General features: G+C 33.8%; 1 protein-coding gene across 1 annotated transcript in view; it reads right to left on the minus strand.

The window, feature by feature from the left end:
* SGCZ (sarcoglycan zeta) overlaps positions 1-22,290 on the minus strand; it is a 1,170,111-nt gene that overhangs the window by 547,370 nt on the left and 600,451 nt on the right. The window lies entirely within an intron of this gene.

Consider the following 22,290-nt stretch of genomic DNA (forward strand, 5'->3'; position numbering starts at 1 on the left):
CACCCACCAGGCCCCATTTGTGATGTTCCCTTCCCTTTGTTCATGTGTTCTCATTGTTCAACACCCATTGATGAATGAGGACATGCAGCATTTGGTTTTCTGTTCTTGTGTCAGTTTGCTGAGAATGATGCTTTCCAGATTCATCTATGTCCTTGAAAACAACATGAACTCATCCTTTTTTATGGCTGCATAGTATTCCATTGTGTATATGCGCCACATTTTCTTTATCCAGTCTATCATTGATGGGCATTTGGGTTGGTTCCAAGTCTTTGCTATTGTGAACAGAGCCACAATGAATACACATGTGTATGTGTCTTTATAATAGAATGATTTATGATCCTTTGGATATATACCCAGTAATGAGATTGCTGAGTCAAATGATATTTCTATATCTAGATCCTTGAGGAATCACCACACTATCTTCCACAATGGTTGAACTAATTTACACTCTCACCAACATTACAAAAACATTTATATTTCTCCTCATCCTCTCTGGCCTCTGTTGTCTCCTGGTTTTTTAATGATCACCATTCTAACTGATGTGAGGTGGTGTTTCAATGTGGTTTTGATTTGCATTTCTCTAATGACCAGTGATGATGAGCTTTTTTTCATGTTTGTTGGCTGCATAAATATCTTCTTTTGAGAAGTGTCTGTTCATATCCTTTGCCCACTTTTTGATGGGCTTGTTTTTTCTTGTAAATTTCTTTATAGATTCTCATTATATTAGCCCTTTGTCAGATGGGTAGATTGCAAAGTTTTTTTTCCGATCCTGTTGAGCTACAGTAATCAAAACAGCATTGGACTAGTACCAAAATAGAGATATAGACCAACGGAACAGAGTAGAGGCCTCAGAAGTTAACGTCAAACATCTACAACCACCTGATCTTTGACAAACCTGACAAAAACAAGCAATGTGGAAAGGATTCCCTATTTAATAAATGGCGTTGGGAAAACTGGCTAGCCATATGCAGAAAACTGAAATTGGATCCCTTCTTTACACCTTATACAAAAATTTACTCCAGATGGATTAGCGATTTAAACATAAGACTTAGAACCATAAAAACCCTAGAACAAAACCTAGGCAATACCATTAAGGACACAGGCATAGGCAAGGACTTCATGACTAAAACACCAAAAGCAATGGCAACAAAAGCCAAAATAGACAAATGGGATCTAATTCAACTTAAGAGCTTCTCCACAGCAAAAGAAACTATCATTAGAGTGAACCAACAACCAACAGAATGGGAAAACAAATTTTTTTAAAAAGAATATCCTCCACGTATTTCTGTTAAAAATAAATAACTAAAAAAACAAAACAAACAAACAAACAAAAAAACAACTTGTCATCAACCTTTGATAAACCCTGTAACCTAAGTCATGGTATAGATTAGAAAACTATGAACAACTCATAACTTTCTCAGAACGCCTGAGGTAGGTTAGTAGGCAACATTTTCAAAAGTTAAAATATAAGCAACTATGAACCGCCTATAAACATTCTTAGATACTGTCAACTACTTTTAGAGTATGCTAAAATATATTAAATTGAAAAACCCTCTCCTAACAAAATCTAGCTTCACTGAAGCAGCTGCTAGTTTATTTCTTCAATCAACATACTCAGTAAGCAGTCTTAAAGGAATCTTTGGTGTGTGGCAGTATACTAAGTCCTATATGGAGGTCATTTAAAAAGTGAAGGACTTTTAAGTTAGAATGGAAAAGAAAAAGTATTTAGGTAGCATTAAATGCTTTCAATAGAAATAACAGATAAGATCATTCATAAATAATTATACACACAAATCTCTTTTCAAGAAAATTGTCTGGGAAAATGCAATATTTCTTTCTTTCTTTCTTTTACTTTTTCTTTTTCTTTCTTTCTTTTTTTTTTAAATGGAGATTCGCTCTTTTTGCCCAGGCTGGAGTGCAGTGACGGGATCTTAGCTCACTGCAACCCACGCATCCCAGGTTCAAGTGATTCTCCTTGACTTGGCCTCCTGAGTGGCTGGGATTACAGGCATGTGCCAACACACATGACTAGTTTTGTGCTTTTAAAAGAGATGGGGTTTTACTATGTTGGCCAGGCTGGTCTCAACTCCTGACCTTCCTTGTCCTCTCAAAGTGCCAGATTACAGGCATGAGCCAACGCACCCAACCAAACCACTGATTTTTTAGGAGAAATTACTGGAGTTAGAGCAAAAATTATGAGTATACTTATTTTTGCTATATATGACTACACTGATTTTCAAAAATGTGCAATGGCCACCTCAGATAAAATGATTATTACATTGCACTTGGAAGAAGGTTGAGAATTCTCATTTTTACGGTTTTGCTAATTTTACAATTTTTATTTCAAGTGGGACTTTTTCCCTGTATTTCTTAGCAATGTGTGTTACCTCTTTGAAGTATCTTATTAAATCTGCTTATAATTGAATTTAATGTTCTCTTGCAAGTTTGCATATGTCCTTTTATACATTCTCTATACATTAAGTTTACCAACATTTAGTCATATTTGTTACAAATATCTTCCTAGTTGCTAGTTCCCTTCTAATTTTATGTCTATGTTTAGGTGTAGTGTGTGTGTGTGTGTGTGTGTGTGTGTGTGTGTGTGTGTGTGTGTGCGCGCGCGCGCGCGCGCATGTGTGTGTGCGTTTATTTCGAGACAGCGGTTCACTCTGTAGTCCAGGTGGAGTGCAGTGGTGCAATCTTAGCTCACTGAAGCCTGGACCCGCTGGGCTTAAGTGATTCTTCTGCTTTAGCTCCCAAATAACTGGGATTACAGGCATGCCACCACACCTGGCTAATTTTCTTTTTCTTTTTTTTTTTGTATTTTAAAAAGTAATTTTGTGTGTGTGTATTTTTTGTAGAGATAGGTTTTTTGCCATATTGCCCAGGCATGTCTCAAATTCCTGAGCTTAAGCCATCTCCCTGACTTGCCTCCCAAGGTGTTGAAACTTTAGATACAAGGCACTGCACCTGGCCAAAAAGATTTTTTTTAATGTTATATGTTCCTATCTTTCCATTGCAATCATTTAGGGAACTCCAGGCAACACTCCCTCCCATGATTTAGAATTTAGTAGTAGGCTTGCTTTGTCTTTTTCTTTTTCTTCATCATATGCTGAATTAATTTTTTAGTGATTGCAGTATCCACATCATGTTTGTAATACCCTGACATCACAAATTCTAGTCTTCCTCTCCTCCAATGATATTGTGGTCTTCCCTACCTTATTCATTCAATAGCAGGATCATATGCAAAACTGTTTCATCAACAACACCTTCATCTCTATTCATCTATTTCAGATATTCTTCCTTTGACCATTCTTCTCTAATCTCTTAAACTACTCCTCAGAAAATTTTCTCTCTAAGGTTCCATTCTAATCATTCAACCAACACCCCCACTATTTCCTCAAATCCCCCTCGCCTATTTTTGATGCAATGTCTATCATTATCATCAGTATCTTGCATACATTCTAAACCTCCTTTGTCCCACCCTTACTTTATTTGTATTCACTTGTCAAAACCACCCTGCACTGAAATCAAATTCTCTTGCTTACTCAGTACACGCATGGTCAGGTAAGTGTGGAAAGACATGCAGCCACTCTGACTGGTCTCCTATTAATTTCACAATTGCAAATCTCACTGTGGCTTTTAATCTCTTTATCTTTCTCTTGTCAATTTACCCTTCTAGTCAGCTATTTATGCTGGTTTTCTCTCTTCTCTAATATCTAGCTCCTTCTTGTCCTCCTGGGAAAAAACTGAATGAGGCTAGAAAATGGCTTCTCAGCTCTCCCTCCACTAAATCTGAAGTAATATATTCATCTATACCCATAAATTCTGCCATTCTTTCCCTAATGAATGAACACGTGTCCCTCTCTAAAACAAAACTCTCTGCTCTTTCTTTTTACCAAAGCTTTGACATTAGTCCTCACTTCTGATTCATTAGTTGTTCCCTCTCTACAGAGAACCTCCAGCATTTTATAAACATACAATATATTTTTCCATCTTATCAACCAAAGACCCTTAACTCCACACTCTTTACATTCTCTTCAGTGGCTGCCTTATTTCTTCACGTAACTTTATAGGGAAGAAAAATAAAATAAAATAAAATAAATAAAAATCTCTTCAAATAATTATTTTCGTAGTCTTCACATTTTCTTTCAAACTTCATTCCTATGAAGTCTTTATCCTCAGCAATTCAAAAGTCATCACTAATTAATTACAAAACCCATTTTATTCCATCTAGTAGTACTCAGCTGATTATTTATTCCTTCTTCTATGGTTTCTTATGTTTTCTCAAATGGATTCTCACTTTGTTATCCAGGCTGGAGTGCAGTGGAGTGATCTCAGCTCACTGCAACCTGCATCTCCCTGGTTCAAGCACTGTCCTGTCTCAGCCTCCTGAGTAGCTAGGATTACAGGCACGCACCACCACAGCCAGCTCATTTTTGTATTTTTAGTAGGGATGGGGCTTCGCCATGTTGAACAGGATGGTCTCGATCTCCTGACCTCGTGATCCAACTACTTTGGCCTCCCAATGTGCTGGGATTACAGGCATGAGCCACCGCATCTGGCCTCGATGGTTTCTTTACTTGGACTTCTGGGCACCATCGTCCCTTGGATCTTATTCTGCCTCACTGCCTTGCCTTCTTGGTATTTGCTACTGCATTTTCAGCACTTGTCCAGCCTCTACTCCCTTGAGTGCCCTTGGGCTCAATTCCTGTGCATTTCTCTATTTCTATTAATGGCATCTATATACTGATGACTCAGAAGGGTAAATCTCTAGACATTGCTCTGAAATCTGGGATCTATCATCTCTACTCCGGTGTGTTACATACTCTACATCCTCACTGGAATATCCTCCTGCAGAGATTGTTCTACCCAGAGGAGAGCGGATTGGAATCTCTACCCTGGCATTGCTCAGTCATTAGTTAAGGGCTCTCCCAATGTGGGAGAGTCAAACCTCACAGGTATTTACTGAAAATATGGATTGCTGTTAACCAAGCACAATTTTCCACAGGAGGATGCAGGTCTAATCCATTAGCAGACAACAGATACTGCACCCAGGGGTGAATGCGTTTGCTGGTAAAGGGTATCATGGCACATCCTGCACACTGGATTCAACCTATGATGGCTGCATCATGATTCTAACTAAAAAAATACATATGCATCATCTTAAATTAAAGGTGCCTTTGCACTATATTACAATTTAAGTACGAAGTTTCAAAAAAGAATAAAATAAACTCCATTGTTGTACTTCATATAAATTGAATCAATATTACAACCCACCATTTTGCTTAGAAAACATTAAAATGGAGTTCAACCCTTGAAGTATTTTTTTCTGATCAAATTAACCTCAAAGTAATTTTGATTCTGAATCAGATATGACTTTTTTCATGCATTTTATTCCAGGAATAAAAAATACATTGTATATTTTATACATTTTAGATATGTATATGTATACATATGTATAAAATATACAATGTATAAAAGCATATATTTTAGGGATTATATAACATATGTATTAAAAGTATAAAGAAATGCATGGAAAAAGTCATATCTGATTCAGAATTGAAATTACTTTGAGGTTAATTTGATCAGAAAAAAATACTCGACGGGTTGAACTCCATTTTATATATGTATAAAATTATATATATTCTACATATTATATAAAATGGATGATTCTGTATATATTCCTTTACAACTTGATTTTTTTCTGCTTATATTTGGTGGATACAATCACATTTTATATGCAGCTATAATTTATTCATTTCACTGCTCATTTTATTCATGATTAAATTATAATGTATACATTCAAAATTTTTTGATGGACAGGTAGCTTGTTTTTATTTCTTTCCTAGTATAAAAAGTGATAGATTAAACATTCCAGTCCACAGTTTCTTGTGTACATAAATAAGGTGTTCTCTGAGGTTTATATCTAGAGAGTACAATTTTAGGGGAAAGGGTAGGTTTAAATGTTAATAAAATAAATGAAAGAATAATACACTTAGTTTCTTGAACTTGGTTCCTTTTATTCAAGAATCATGAAAATAAATACTCAAAGGAATGTCTATCAAGTAGGCCTTTTGGACAATTTGTACGCTTTTTATGTACAGTGACAGGAGCTGATTTTCTTCCCCAAACCTGCTGTAATACGTAAAACATACTAGTTGTTACCTGGTATGTGACTGTCTACAAAATCTGTAAACAATCCGCACTGGGATCCTCTTTTTAGTTGGTAGCAGAATGTTGTTCTTTTCCTCAACGTGGCAGGTATGAGAAAATCTATAAGGATACATTTCAGTGCTGCATTAGTGAGGAAAGTGAAAAGCTGGCATTTCTTTTTTGTTCCAAGTTCTGTTCTAGAAGATTTATGTTCATCCACTTAGGTAATCCTTAAAATCTTATGATGTGGATATATGGCAATTTTCCTGCTTCAGGGAAAATATTATCTCCAGGTCAAACAGCTAGGTTTAAAAAAAAATTCTCAGTTTTAACCAACATTTACCTCAAAACATGGTATGAATTTGACTTGTATGGATGAGCGTTAGGTAAACTTGCTTTAATTAACAATGCACATGTCACCAAGGCATGGTGGCTCACACCTCTAATTCCAGCATTTTGGAAGGCTGGGGAAGGAAGATTCCTTGAGCCCACGAGTTCAAGGCCAGCCTGGGCAACATAGTGAGATCCTGTCTCTAGTGAAAAAATTTTTAAAAATTAATTAAATTAATTAAAGATTAATTAATGCACATATCAATGAATAGCCTAAATAATTCACATAGGCTTTGTTTATTAAAATCTCATCCATTTTTTGAATTCTTCTTTGAAGCCAGTCTCTGTAGCTAAGCTGATATTTTCCTTTCTCTATGCTTCTCTGGCAGCATTTTGTATCTGGTGTTGTATACTGTAGTTGTCTGTTATAACTAGGAGTATAATGTTCCTCACTGGAATTTAAGCCTCTTGAAAACCATAACCTTAAACTATGCATATATGGCATCTCCTAATCACCACTTCTCAGCTGAAAGGACTGTGTTTCATAGGCAGAGATCCTGGGGAATCAGAGTGTAAAGGAAGTAACACCGTCAACTAAGGGAAAGGAGAATTGATAAGCAAGGCATGGTTGTCACAGGGTATTGGGAAATCGTACACTAGGCGTGCTGAAGTAAAATCAGTAGGGAAAAATGCCATGTGTAATCCAGGAAAACATTCAGGCATGGCTTCAGAGACACAAGGTGGATTTTAGCAGGGAACCTGACATATATGCAGGGGGAAACCCATTGTGAAGGAGTTAGATGGCTTTGGAGTGCATTCTCAAGCTATGAGACACTGCCATCCTTAGATCAATCTAAACCTTCATTCTTGAAGACCAATGAACAGGCGTTTTTGATCCAGAAAAACGCCCTGAAAACTAAAAGCACTTGGCAAAGACAGACATAGAAATTCAGAAGTAATTCAAGGCAAAATTTTCATTTTATAATCAAGAACTTAAAACTGAACTGAAAACATGGTATCAGTTAAGTCATTTGAGCATGTCTCACAGAATATAATTTTTGAACGAAAAAGGCTATTTGAAATGCTAGGAAATGGTTGTTATCTATATCAGTATTTTATATACGTTTCATCTAAAAAACAACTTTTAACTTATTAAGATACCGCCAAGAACGTTAAGTACACAAAGATGTAAAAGAAAGAAACTTCAAGTAGCTTCAAACTAACAGCATTTTATAAATAGTGGTATTTTAAACAAAATCATCATAAAGATTTTAGGATTTTTTAAAATAAAAATTTAAGCTTTCATATAAATTTATATGGTGAGATAGAAATATCCATAAATGCAATTTATATATGATTGATTAATTTTTCTTGACACTTTCCATGATAGCAGTTATTTGTTGTTGTTATTTTAATTTCTCACAGGCTTTCAAGTCAAATAAAGTTGCTGCTTTCTCCTAAAACATTCTACCCTATTAGGTGATTTCACTTCCTGAGGTCAGGGCCCTTGTCCTGTCTTTATTTTGTGCTCCTCAGAAAAGCATGCAATTGTTGACTATGTTGTTAACTATTCAAAAGCAATATGATGAAATTATTTAGTTATGCATGACCTGCTGATCTTGTTGTCAAACTGATTCCATAGCAACATATCTCACATTGTTACTATGTGAAAAAAAAATACCCTAAAAATAATTCAACACCCTTAACAATTCATCCCAACTAAAGCTCAAAAATCATATATTTTATTCCCTGAGAAATGATCTGTTACTGTTTATTTAAAATATACTACTCTGATTTGTTACTCTTTTTTGAGGTTATAAAACACACATCAAACATGCTAATGTAATGTAAGGATACCATTTCCTGTATCAGCAAGGTACAAATAGACTCTTATAGAAGAAGAATGAAAAATCACTTGCATTTCATCACCAACTTCAATCGATTGTCAGCTGCTGCCTGGAGAGTTCTTTCTCTGAGAGAAATTGTGAGGCCTAGTGTAGGCTCAGCAGGAAAGCATGCCAACTTCAATTATTGATGTCTGCTATGGGCATATAGGAGAATGGGGTGACAACGTAAAAACCATGGATTTTTTTATCTTTGCACTAGAGCTTGAAATATGTATTCATTTTAATTATTAAGAGATAGACATATTCTTGCTAGATGAGTGTCATGTCAGGTACAATAAACTCTAAGAATGTACGCTGACTTTTAGAAGGCTTGTTTACTACATGTTGCAATGACATAATAATAGACCTATAAAAGGATTATCATTCCTCCAGGATATGACTCTCAAAGTAATAGAATACCACCAGCTCATAGTATTGTTTCTAGTATTAACCCATTCTAAGGGGATACTGCTGTAAGTCTTTCAGAAAATTTGTAAAAAGCCAGGAGAGAATTGTTACTTTTACTTAAATATATTTTGATGTGACTGCTAATATCAAAGAAGAAATCTTTAATGGAAATTCTTTCACCACAGAACGTTTACTGCTTCCTTATATCAGAATAGGATTTACATTTGATCTCCAAATAGACCTTTCAGTATCAATTACTATAGAAATTAAATTAATGAATGGCACATGTCAAAGGGCTATGTTTGCAACATGGAAATATTAATTGATGTTATATGGCCATTTACTGTTGACTTTTATATTCAGTCTTGCTCTCTGGTATTGAAACTAATCTCAATAACTTGAGTCCATTATTTGTTTCTAATTAATCTGTTAATTTGGGGCTATATTCTGGCTCCAGATAATTTGTTAAAAAGGTTCAGCAGAAGAATATTCAGCTACTTGGCTCGAAAAATGACTCCTTGAAATGTAAAATTCAAAAGTAACCAGAAAACACTGACTCCATTAAAAATAACATCTAGTATATTTTATATTTCCCCTTTTAAATGTTTTTTACATTTTTTTTTATTTTTAAGTTTTCTGGGTACATTATGAGTGTATATGGTTATGGGGTACATGAGATCTTTTGATTCAGGCATACAAAGTTTAATAATCACATTAGGGCAAGTGGTGTATCCATCACCTCAAGCACTTATTCTTTATGTTGCCAACAGTCCAATTACACCCTTTTAGTTACTTTAAAAAGGTACATTTAAATTATTATTGACTATAGCCACCCTGTTATGCTATCAAATACTAGATCTTATTATTTTTTTCTATTTTTTGTACCCACTAGCCATCCCCCCAGAAACCTCTCCATGCCCACTATCCTGCCCAGCCTCTAACAACTGTCATTCTAGTCTCTACCTCCATAAGTTTGATTGATTTTTTTGCTACCAAAAATTGGTACATTCTAGAATTTCACTCACCATGTTTGATATGAAAGGAAAACCATCATAGAGAGTGTTAACTTCACTTCTTATTTGCAGAATAAGTTACTATTTCATTGGAAACTATGTAATGTGATTATTTTGAGAAATAATAGTCAAGATTTAGGTGAACAGAAAACATACTAGAATTTTATGTAGCAAATAAAAAAGAGTAACTGAATAGATGAAGGAATGAGATGGCTCTTTGTGCTGAAATGAAAAGATGAAGTCACTGTTCCCTCCTATTTCTATGTTATTTTACTTTTATTATATATAATTAAATAACTGCAATTTCTATAAACTCTCTAATAATATGCCAAAAACTGCTAATCATTTTTAATACTTTCCTCTATGTTAGCACCACATCTAATTTATCTGTAAGTCTTGCCAATTACACCTTTAAAACATGTCACTAATATATCCATTTTTCACCAACTTTTCTACTACCACCTAGGTCCAATATATAGCCATGCGTTTACTATTGCTAAAATCATCTCTGTATTAGCCATCTCCTCCCTCCTTTACATATTTCCCCATTACCTCCAATCCATTCCTTGTCTTACAGATAATTTGATTTGCTTTTAATATACATGTGTATATGATTACACTACTTTCTTCCTTCATATTCACTAATGGCTATTATCTTCCTTATTTGGTTCCCAAACACCCTCAACTCAATACCACAAGTTCTAGTCACAATGGCTTTGTAATTAGTTTCTCAGCAACACAAAACTCGATCTCTTTAAGGCCTCAGCTTGTGCAATTCTCACTATGTGTTAAGTTCTCGCCCAGACTTCTCAGCATTTTGGCTTCTGCTCATTACTCTAGGTCTTCTGGTAGTCACCTAAATGGCAGGAATTATATGACTAAATTAACAAAATCAGTATCTTGCTCCCTTTCCCCCATCATAGCAGTCTGTTTCATTTGTCATATAATTCTTCAAAACATTGCAATTAAACACATTTGTTTATTGTTTTCCCTTACTAGACTAAAATTCTGAAACGAAAGTTCCACAGGTATTTTGTTTGCCACAGTACATGAAGTATACAGCTAAATGCCTGGCACATGGTAAGTGTTAAATGCCTTTTTGTGGAGGAATGTATAAGAAGAAATGCTATGATGTTGTTTATTTTTTGTTGCTGTTATTGTTATCTTTAGTGATAACAGTGGCTTTTTGTTTGATTCTTTATGGTAAGTTTTCACAGTTATAATTACTAAGTATTAGATATATGAGGTAAATTGATTAATAAGTAGAATATCCAGGATATTGTTCAATATGTGAGGCTAATACTGTTGCTTCTACTAATACATGATACTGTTTTCATATTTATCTTACAACCAGGAAGCATATTGAAATGGGAAAATCACTGATCCAAAAGCTCTGGATTTAAACAGTGGCTCATCTACTCATTAACTGTGCCTGGTCCTCAGTTTTTTCACCTGTAAAATGGAGATAATAACTTTTATCTTGTGGACTTACTTTGAATATTGAACAAAACTATAATTATATACATACATACAAAACAACAGACATATACTAAAAATTAAATAAAATTAGACTTAGTCTGTTATCTTTCCCAACGGTCGAGAGCATACATTTGGTCCTCTTTCCTTGCCAAATTGTTAATTATCCTTCAGATTGTACATTTCCAATGTTAATATTTTTATCACTGAGTTAGGATCATCATTGTTTAAATATAACTTTTATGAATCTCTTTTTTAGTGTCCCCTAGATTTCACATCCCATACTATTAATCCAATTAATTGGATAATTCAATAATTGTTCATATCCTGAGTTAAAATAATCTATTTTCAAACAGACATCATTTCCCTTCCAATATGGTACATTGATTCTTCATAACATTTATGCAGGAAAATTTGGCAGCAGCTATAAACCACATGCACTCTTGAATGCTGCCCAAATTTACAACAATTTCAATTAACTATCCAGACTGTAAGTGCCAGTAAAATGTGCAGGGTAGAGAAATAAAGTGACAATTATAAAATAGATAGAAAGTAGTATTGATCTCTACTTGTGGGATCTACACAATCAAGAAAAGATAAATATAAAGTTAAAAGTATCTAGAGGAAGAAGGTTTTTAGCTCACCTGGATAATTATTGTTATCACTGACAGATGGAAGCACATATACAAACTACACCTACCTCCCTGTATAATCTCATTAATATATTTGCACAGTATTAGCAAAAAGATTTTAGCGTACTACTCTAAAATAATATTAAAATTGCAGTTAAAAATGTGTACAGGCTGCCTGGAAGAATTGTTCCTGTGGTAAGAGACAACAACCAGCTTTTTCAAAGTTTCTAATGAACAGAAAGATTACATGATTATAAGAATGAGAAGCAAGATTACAATGTCACTGTTTATCGTCAGCAGGAAAAGCATATCTTTACTCCCATGTCCCTTGGTAATTTTCAGCATGACAATAAAACCACAACAAAAAGATAATCACAATAAAAAAGACTCAAATGAGCTACTTTTAAAAATTAAGCGCCAAAACTCTTCATAAGGTGGAATGAAAATAACATACGAATACAGCTTTCTACAAATCCATTCAACTTACAGTACTTTATTTGAGGCTTTTTTTTTTGTAAGTGTGGTAAATGCAAGTGTATTTGTTTGTTTTGAATTACCTGAGACTGGGCAATTTATGAAGAAAAGTGATTTCTTTGGCTCACTGTTCTGCAGGCTGCACATACGCTCATGGCACCAACATATGCTCACTTTCTGGAGAGGCCTCAGGAAATTTTACTCACGGTGAAGGCAAAGGGGGAGCAGGTGTGTCACAAGGCAAGAGAGGAAGAGAGAGAGAGAGATGCCAAGCTCCTTTAAACAACCAGCTGTCTTGTTAACTGAATAGGAACTCACTCATTACCACAGGGAAAGCAAGAATTACTAAGAATTAAATGAAATTAGATTTAGTCTGTTGTCTTTCCCAGCGGTGATCAACATGCATTTGGTGGGGCCTGGTAGAAGGTGTTTGGGTCTTGGGGGTGGATTTCTCATAAACGGCTTGGTATGGGGGATTCACCCCCATGATCCATATACCTTCCACCAGGCCCCACGTCCAACACTGGAGATCACATTTCAACATCTGATCTGGAAGGGACAAATATACAAACCATATCAGTAAGTGTATCATTTTAAGGTTTTGGAAAAAGTGACAAAAAAGAAGATCTAACTTTTCCAAAGATCATTAATAATCTAATGTAATAATAGACTTCTTAGGACAATTTAAATGAAATTTGACTCTGGTGATTAAAGAGTAGAATAAAAAGCAGAACAATTAATTCCACCTTTAAAATTTATTATTATGATGGAGGGTATCTTCACTATTGTTTCATATATTTTTAGAAAAAAGCAATCAAATATTTGTTTTTATGATAAACTAATTTTAAACCTTTTAGTTAATTATGTACATTTTTAGGGGAGATAATGTAAATATTTCAATGGTTGTCTTTAGCTAAATATAGATTATATTCGAGATTGTAATATAACAATACGATTGTATTAATATTTACAAATAAATGAAATTTTTGCTGTGGTTATGTTTGGTTTATTTATTTCCTGATTTATTTTTTATTTGTTATTATATAATGTCAATGCTGGCATTACAATAAAATAAATTAGTTTCTCAGTTGAAAATTACCTTGGAACAGTATCTGTCACCAGAAGTCTACAAGTCACTTTGATATTCCTGAAAGGAAGATGTTAGGCAAGTAATATACTTTCTGAAAAAAAAAAACTCTTAATTAAATTAGACCTTCTGGCATGATGGAAAGTACTGCATGAATAATTTAATTGAAGATATAGAGGTAAATTTTATCCTCAATTTATCAAAACTATATGAGGTTCAGAGACATGGTAAGAATGGTGTCATGATATTCAGCACTTTGAAAATCAACACTTCTGATACATCATTCTAAAAACCGGAGGGGAACAAGAGAGAGGGAAGGAGATGCCAGGCTCCAGTCCTTTGTGTACCCAGAACCGAAGCCAGAGTTAAATTTGTTACCAGAGCTGATAAAGGTGCTTTCTAAAAGAGCAGTGGTTTGTATACATCTTCCCTTTCTCTTTAAGTAGCACAACAGAAAAACTCTTCAGAAGGAGAAAAAAAGACAGCAGGCTAATGTGAAGCAGAGTTATTTATGACCTTCTTATTCTTTTACAAGTAAGTATGACAGCTTTGAGCTCCCTGATTTGTTTAATGAGTCAGTAAATAAACTCAAATTAAACAATTTAAAAAAAGTAAGTTGAAGGCTTATTGGTGTTTAAGTTATAAGTCATTCACGAGAGAGATTTCAACCGCTATGGTCTTATTTAAATCAATTGATATTAATCGGGGGTTTATTAGGTTTAAGTCACTGACCTAGGCCCTGCTGAAATCTGTGAGGAGGCAAGTTTCTAGCTACATTGCAGAGATCAGTCTAAGTGGTGAGTAAATCTGAAGGATGGCAGAATATGTGGTCCCAAACTATATTACTTTGGTCCAAGGATCACCTTGACCAAAGATACTTGAAGAACAGTAAGAAGGACATTAGACTCTCCCTCTTTTCTTCCTGAAAACAGGAGATAAAACTCCCATGTGAAAGATGCCCTCTCTCTACAAGACAAATGAAACATTCTTTGATGGGGAGGAAGAACTGAGAGAATTTCGCACAAACAGACGTAAAAAAATAATTATTCTACTTTAAGTTCTGGGATACATGTGCAGAATACTCAGGTTTGTTACAGAGGCATACATGTGCCATGGTAGTTTGCTGCACCCATCAACCCGTAATCTACGTTAGGTATTTAGAATAATTATTATTCTTCCTTAAGCTTCCACATATAATTTATATTTCCTCAATCGCCTCCTTTTGTTTAACCTAACACAAAAGCATGTAGATTTTTGTCACTTATTTGGGTCTCATGATCCTCTCATCTTAGATGTATGCACTTTTCTCCCATTAATCTATCTCATGTCAATTTAATTATCAGAGTCAGCTTGGACGCTAAGAGGATAGAAGTAAAATTTTGCCTCCCCTACAGGATGCATAGAAATGATGATGATATAAGGCAGAAAATATGTTTCATAAAAGGAAAAAAATAATAAGATGCATCTGTTGTATAACATAATGCACAGACATTGCCTCAAGGAGAGGAAAGACTCAAATGTGAAGGAATTAATAGGGTAGTCAAGTGTTCACACAGAGACTTCCTCTTCAGAAATTAAATTGTAAAGTGAAGAATGGAATGCAAGCTAGGGAAAGTCAAATATTCGGATAACATTTATGGAATTGTAACTCAATAGTTTTTACCACATGCTTCCAAAGCTTCATATTAATTCTTCCTTTTAAAAATTACATGTGCTGTTTTGATATGCTCAGCTACTTACCTTAAATTTATTTTTAATAATTAAAAAAACAAAAATCAAGAAAGAAACCTTTATTTGAGAATAGCAAAATAATAATCAGCTGAATATATTTCTCATTTTAAAATCTGCACATGTGCCCTAGGCCTTAAAGTATAATTTTAAAAATCTGTGACTCAAAAGTGATACTTACTTTGCTCTACATCAACACTAAATCTTTCCCCTATTCTTTTCAAATATCTTTATTTTAATCCATTAATATGTCTACCATTTTTATTCCCTTTGAGAAATAATCTCATCTCCAATGGAGAGAGTAAATGAATATGTGACTTTACGTGTGTATGAGCATGTATGAGATAGATTGGGAAATTGTTTCTGGGAGAAATGACACTTATAGAGATTACCACTTTCTAAAAATTCTTTCTGGGAATAAAGATATATCAGAGTTGCTTTAAATTCCATTTTATTGGTCTCTACACTAAAAGTTATACAAATCAATAGTTGTTAGTTAATAAAATTAACATGAATTAATGAAGAGTCCTACAGTAATTCGGAGTGATTTATTTTGTTCTTTGCTGAAAAATATTTTCAGTGTAACATTCCTTCAAATGCAAATGAAATACTATTTTCTTGAGCCTCCAATCCCCAATTTAGAAAAAATTGCAGTAAAATTTATTTGTGCAAGACTTTTCATAAAGAAATAGTTCTATATGTAGTTGAAATCCTAATGTGACCTATGCTACAAAACACTGGAAACAATACAAATCTATATTAGAGAGGCTGACTAATGAAATACAGTATGTAAACACAATAGATTGGTATGTAGTCATTAAATAATCAGAAAAAAAGGTTTGATGAAAAGTCTGTTGCTCACCAGTCAATGCAGTAAACATGCTATTTTCACTGTGTAAAATGCATGTACGTATGATATGTAAATATGTCTTTAAAATCCTTAGTGATTCTTGTTGCTCTAGCACAAGACATCTGTTTCTTTAAGGGAGGAATAAATAAGCCATTAAAAAAACCTAGTCAGCGTTTGTCCTTCACATTTGGATTTTGAAAAACATTCACTATGAAAACACATATTTTTATATGCAAAAGTAAGGCTTTTCTTTTTCCTCTTTTTTTTTTCCTATGGTGGGAAAAGGAGTTGATATAGTTTGGCTCTGTCCCCACCAAAATCTCATCTCTAATTGTAATCCCCACATGTTAAGGGAGGAAACTGGTTGGAGCTGATTGGATCATGGGGGTGATCTCCCCCATGCTTTGCTCATGATAGTGAGTGAGTTCTCATGCGAGCTAATGCTGTAAAAACTGTTTGTCAGTTTTCCTGTGTCCTCTCACTCTCCTGCTCCCTTGTGAAAAAGGTGTTTCCTTCCCCTTCACATTCTGCCATGTTTGTAAGTTTCCTGAGGTTTCCCCAGCCATAAGGAACTGTGAGTCAATTACAATTCTTTCCTTTATAATGTACCCAGACTCAGGGAAGTTCTTTACAGCAGTGTGAGGACCGACTAACACACAAGTTTTAGGAATTATAACAACAAAGCTTGGATTAGTCAGAATCTAGATTTTTTTTTTTTTCCTAAAGGCCATAAAATTAAAAGACTTCATTTATTTGTATGAGGACAGATTTACGTTTCAAAGATAACAAGAAACAGATTTTTTGTTTGTTTGTTTTTGAGAAGGAGCCACACTCCGTAGCCGGAGCTGGAGTGCAGCTGTGCAATCTCTGCTCACCGCAACCTCCACCTCCCGCGCGCAAGTGATTCTAGCGCCTCAGCCTTCCGAGTAGTTGGGATTATAGGCGCGTGCTATCACACCCAGCTAATTTTTTGTATTTTAGTAGAGACGGGTTTTCATCATGTTGCCCAGGATGATCTCAAACTCCTGAGTTCAGGTTATCCGCCCACCTGGGCTTCCCAACATGCTAGGATTAGAGGCCTGAGCCACCACGCCTGACAAAGAAGCAGGTTGTTTAAAGAAGAAAAAAAAAGGATCCTGGTCTGGGGAAAAGACGTAATCTTAGGAACAGGAGAGCACAACAGGGAGAATGTGCCCTGTGCCCTGCACCTGGCGTGCACCCTGCCTGGCACTCAGGGAGACTGAACCTGGTGGGAGGGTGCATGCTGAGTATGCTGAGTGGGGGCCCACCATAGAGCCTTGGAGGACCCGAATGAGAGGTCACAGTAGAATTTTTATAATGTTTAACTAGTATGAAAGTTTACAATGTAATGTACTTTGCTATTCCAACCTGAAAATATTTTTCCTAACATAATGTCACCTATTATTTTGGTTTTATTGAATTAAACGAAACTAGTAAGTTTATGAATGTATGATTGGAACCATTCTTAGGTGGATAAATAACAAAAGAAATGGCAAAATATCCTGGTATAATATTGTTTCTTGGATAAAATCTACAAATCATGCTCCTTTGGAATCATGAAATTCAGGTAACTTGAACGTAAATGTATTGAATAACAATAACAACTTGATATATTCTTGCAAATAGCACTTCATTTTTTACTTGTATAGCAGGAGCTGATAAATTCTTTCTTGCTATGCTCAATCATTATAAACAAATCCTTCTAAATTACAGAGCATGCAAAATTTGCAAGGGCATACTCTATTAAATCATGTAAATGATATGCAAACCACTCAAAATAATCACATCATTTTTAATATACTGGAATCAATTTGAAAATTGCAAAGATTTAGAGATAAGAATTATGGAACTGGTTACAGGTAAGATGTGAGAGTTGAACAGGGGTTTAATGAAGTTGGCGATTCTTTTCTAGGAATAAAATCGAGATTGAAATGGCAACCAACTCACATTATTTAAATGTTGTCAACTGAGATTATCAAAACCAGTAGAAAGAAAAAAAAATTAGAATCTAGCAGATGTTATCTTGCCATGAAACAACTAATTGACTGACTTACAAATGACATTGACAAATTGATTTATTTTAAAACTAAATTCATTGGTAGTTTAAACTATGTCAGTTTATACATTACCTTCAGTGATCACAGATCACTCACACTCATTTGAAAGCATATAGTGAGCTATGTAACAAACACTAGATTTAATCATTCAGATTACATTACGTCATCCAGAACAACTTTCCTAATGTTCGTTGTTAAATTAAATGTGTTGTCAAGAAACTAATGAGATAACCTTGAAACTTTTGAACTGAAAATGAATTAAATCTCCAAACAACCTTGAAACACTATAGGATTTTGTAAACCGCATAGCGAAATGTAAGAAACAAAAACTGAAGAATATATATTTCTGTATATTTAATTATAGTACTGAATATAATTCCCAAACCAATCGTCCATAAATTTACAAATCTCACCCTCCCAATATAGAGGAAAATAATGTAAACTAAAATTTCTAACATGAACAAAAAGGTCTGTATATACATTAACATAGTAAACATGATTGTATTTTTCTCTTTATCTCTACATCATTTTATTCAGAAAAATATTTGTAGCTTTCTGTCTTTCAAGATGTATCTACTAGAGACTATTTAGTACTCTACTTTTGTTAATGGTAGTTTGACTCATCAAAATTCAAAATCCATACTTTCTCTCACTACCTTTGATTCTATTTCATTTTTGAGTTTGTACTACCAATAGATTGTTAGAGGTAGAAAATGTTTGAAAAGAAGTTGACTCCAGAGGGAAAATGTGTAGATAAAACAGAACAAAAGACTAACAAGTTTTTGATAAGAGAAAAGAGTTAACATAAGTGGTAGGGGATAAGGATATATTTAAAGCCCATAGCATCTAATAAACTAAGAAAAATTAATAATAAAATATTTGAATTAAAACTAAATTCATTATATGTAATGTTGATCACTAAAATCTAAAATGACTCAAGCATTACATGTTTTATCATTTTATATATAATTTATCACATTATATATAGTGATAATTTCTAAAATCATTTTATATATATAAATATATACACACATATAGGTGTGTATTTATGTGCAGGATGTGTGTATATATCTATCTATATATCTATATATATACTTATATGAAAGCTTGTTACAAAAATGTTAATACTGTATTTTATGAAAGTTTAACACAATGTAAAAATCACTTCTATCATAATTATGATAGTAAAGAAGAAAAATTACTACTGTACTACATCTGGACACTTTCTCCCATTACAGCATATTAAATTAAATAAGCAGGAGGTCATTAGCCTGTTGTCTATGTACTTTGAGTTTCTACATAACAAACTGCAATCTAACTTAATATGTAAACAAACTATAAACTAAACAAAGAATATAGCAAACAGCCAGATTTCAGCCAATTACAAGCAGTTCACTCATCACATCATCCCCAAATAAGGCAGATGCCCAGCTGCAGCCACTCAGGTATTCTCTTCTTTGCTCCTGTGTCTGGCCTGTGGAAGCTCACTGCTCCCCCTGCTGGGTGGGGCTCTCTGAACCCCTTCTGCTTCTGAGCACTGCCTGATTCATAAATAGTTCTCGGCTCAAATAAAATTTGATAAATTTGTCTAAAGTTATTCTTTTAACAAGTATCAAGAATATAGTAAGAAAAAATACACTGAAAATTTCATACATTTCTTTCACAGATGATGGATCCTAAAATGATTTTAGACATCACCCCCGAAGAATCCAGTAAGAACTATGCTACCTGGGTCTTTTTCAAACAGAAAATTGTAAGCATTAAGTTTTGGGGAAATGTCCTTTAATAAAGTAAATAGATATAAATATCTAGACTAGAGTTTCAAATATGTTTTATCATAACCTAGAGTAAGAAATGCACTCTACCTTGCAACACAGAACATTTACATATGTGTACACATATAGAACTATTATATGTGTAAGTGTCAATTCTATTTCATTTCATCCCATTCAATTCTATCCTGGGCCTATTATCTTTTATCTTATTCTACTTTATTCCATTGCACTTAGAATAATTTTTGGTCACAACCCACCCAATGGATTAAGTAACTCACTAATGTACCATGATTGTAGTTTGAAAAACAATGAAATAGATTCATGCAAAAATGATCACAATAACAATACACATAAAAATAAAAATGACATAAAATTTTCTCTACTTTTGTTCTCTAGAGTTTAATCTTTCTCAAAGTATATCATTACTCTATTTTCATATTTTTACCAGTATGTTTACAAAGTAATGTTATTTTTAATCTATAAATTATATAAATGTTAGCCAAGATAGAAAATCATCAATTGTAAATTTTCTATGATTCATAAAAACTACCTAAAACATCCATATCTAGGTATTTTTCAGTTTCTCTTAATAAATAAACTTAGTGAGGGAGAATTCAGTCACTGAGCTTATTTAAAAAGAGAGACTGGAAAACTGAGTATATTAGTCAACTGATTGCTTTTCAGGACACATTTCATTTAGACTAGATATAACCAGATCCCAATTTAAAATCTTGACAATAATAAATAAGTGCCATTGTAAAACACTCAAAATAGTAAAATTGTTAGCAATTTAAAATCCATATAACCTTTATCTTTGTGTATTTTTATATGATCTCAGCACTGTCCTTAAGGAACTTAAAAATTTAGTTGGAAAGGTACAGCAAAATTACCTTTATTTTGTTCTCTGCTATTTCACAGCTATATGAAATAGCAATTTAGTCCTATACTTTCTAAACTTTCACATTCCTTCAATATAATTTGATGTATTTGTAGTAAGTTAAGAAAAAAGGGGCAATTCAGATATTATGAAGAGAAAAAATCTTAATATAAAACACAGCACTATGAAATATAGGATAATTTTTTTTTTGAGACGGAGTTTCGCTCTTGTTGCCCAGGCTGGAGTGCAATGCCACCATGCCCAGCTAATTTCTTGTATTTTTAGTAGAGACGGGGTTTCACCATGTTGACCAGGATGGTCTCGATCTCTTGACCTCGTGATCCACCCGCCTCGGCCTCTCAAAGTGCTGGGATTACAGGCGTGAGCCACCGCGCCCGGCCGATAATTTTTTACTAACACTAAATTTTGAAGAAAAGAAAATATGAGTTTAAGCTTCCTTTGATGGCCTTCAATTTTATTCCCTAAAGCCTTTCTGAATGCCAAGAAGGTAAAAAGAAGTATTAATTATTGTCAACAGTTGTGTTTATACTTACTATATTCATATTAATTTTTTAAAATCAAATGTATTATACAAAAAAATTGTACTTATATGTTGTTAATATGTACAACATTAGGGTCCCTGGCAACATTAATATGTACACTACCTTTACGCCATTTTATAATTTTTGGAAGATTATTTTACTGTTCAAAATTATCTTGTGTCATTTATCTGCACTTTTAATATGTCTTATTAGACATAGCTATGATTTATTTAAGCTACGTCCTTGATCAGAAAATTTTATCTGCCTTAAAATGTTGAGCTTTATGATGCAGTTTTCAGAAATGTATTTTGGCAAAAAGACAGAGCTTCCTGCTTCTAAGCTTTGCACAGTCCTATACATAAATGCACTTGAAATTCAGAGAACAGAGAAATAAATGTGGAGTGGTAATCCAGGGAAAATGTCCAGTTAGGGAAATGACTTTAGCTGAGACTTCCAGAAAGAGTAGTACTGAGCTAGACTGAAATGCAAAGAGATAGGAAAACATAGACATGGAAATAAAGAAGGGTGGAAATATTATAAACCGTTCTCTGATTGGAATAGATGGTGCATGTTGAAGAAAATGGAATAGTAAGTTTTTGTAATTCATGTGTGTGTGTGTGACTTTAAAATGCAAAAATTACAGTTGCAGACATGGATTTATTTCACTATCACAAAATGTTAAAAGGCAGATAAAATAGATATTATTTCTCTGCTACAACTAAAAATCATGAATGCCAGAGACCTCCTTGAGTTTCCATTTTTCTCAGTAAAATGGAAATAGTCTATTAAATGATAGATCAAAAGGTAACTTCATGCCTTTTCAGATATCCAACAAATATTTATGGAGCAAAAACTATGTATCATGCACTATTCTAGATACTTATAATAACTTGACAATAAAATAACCAAAAATATCTACTTTGGTGAAGCCTATATTTTATAATGAAAGACATAATAAGCATAATTAAAAGGTAAATAATA

Source organism: Sapajus apella, unplaced genomic scaffold (assembly GCF_009761245.1).
Source record: "Sapajus apella isolate SASKATOON/1434 unplaced genomic scaffold, GSC_monkey_1.0 scaffold21, whole genome shotgun sequence".
NCBI classification, from domain to species: Eukaryota; Metazoa; Chordata; class Mammalia; order Primates; family Cebidae; genus Sapajus; species Sapajus apella.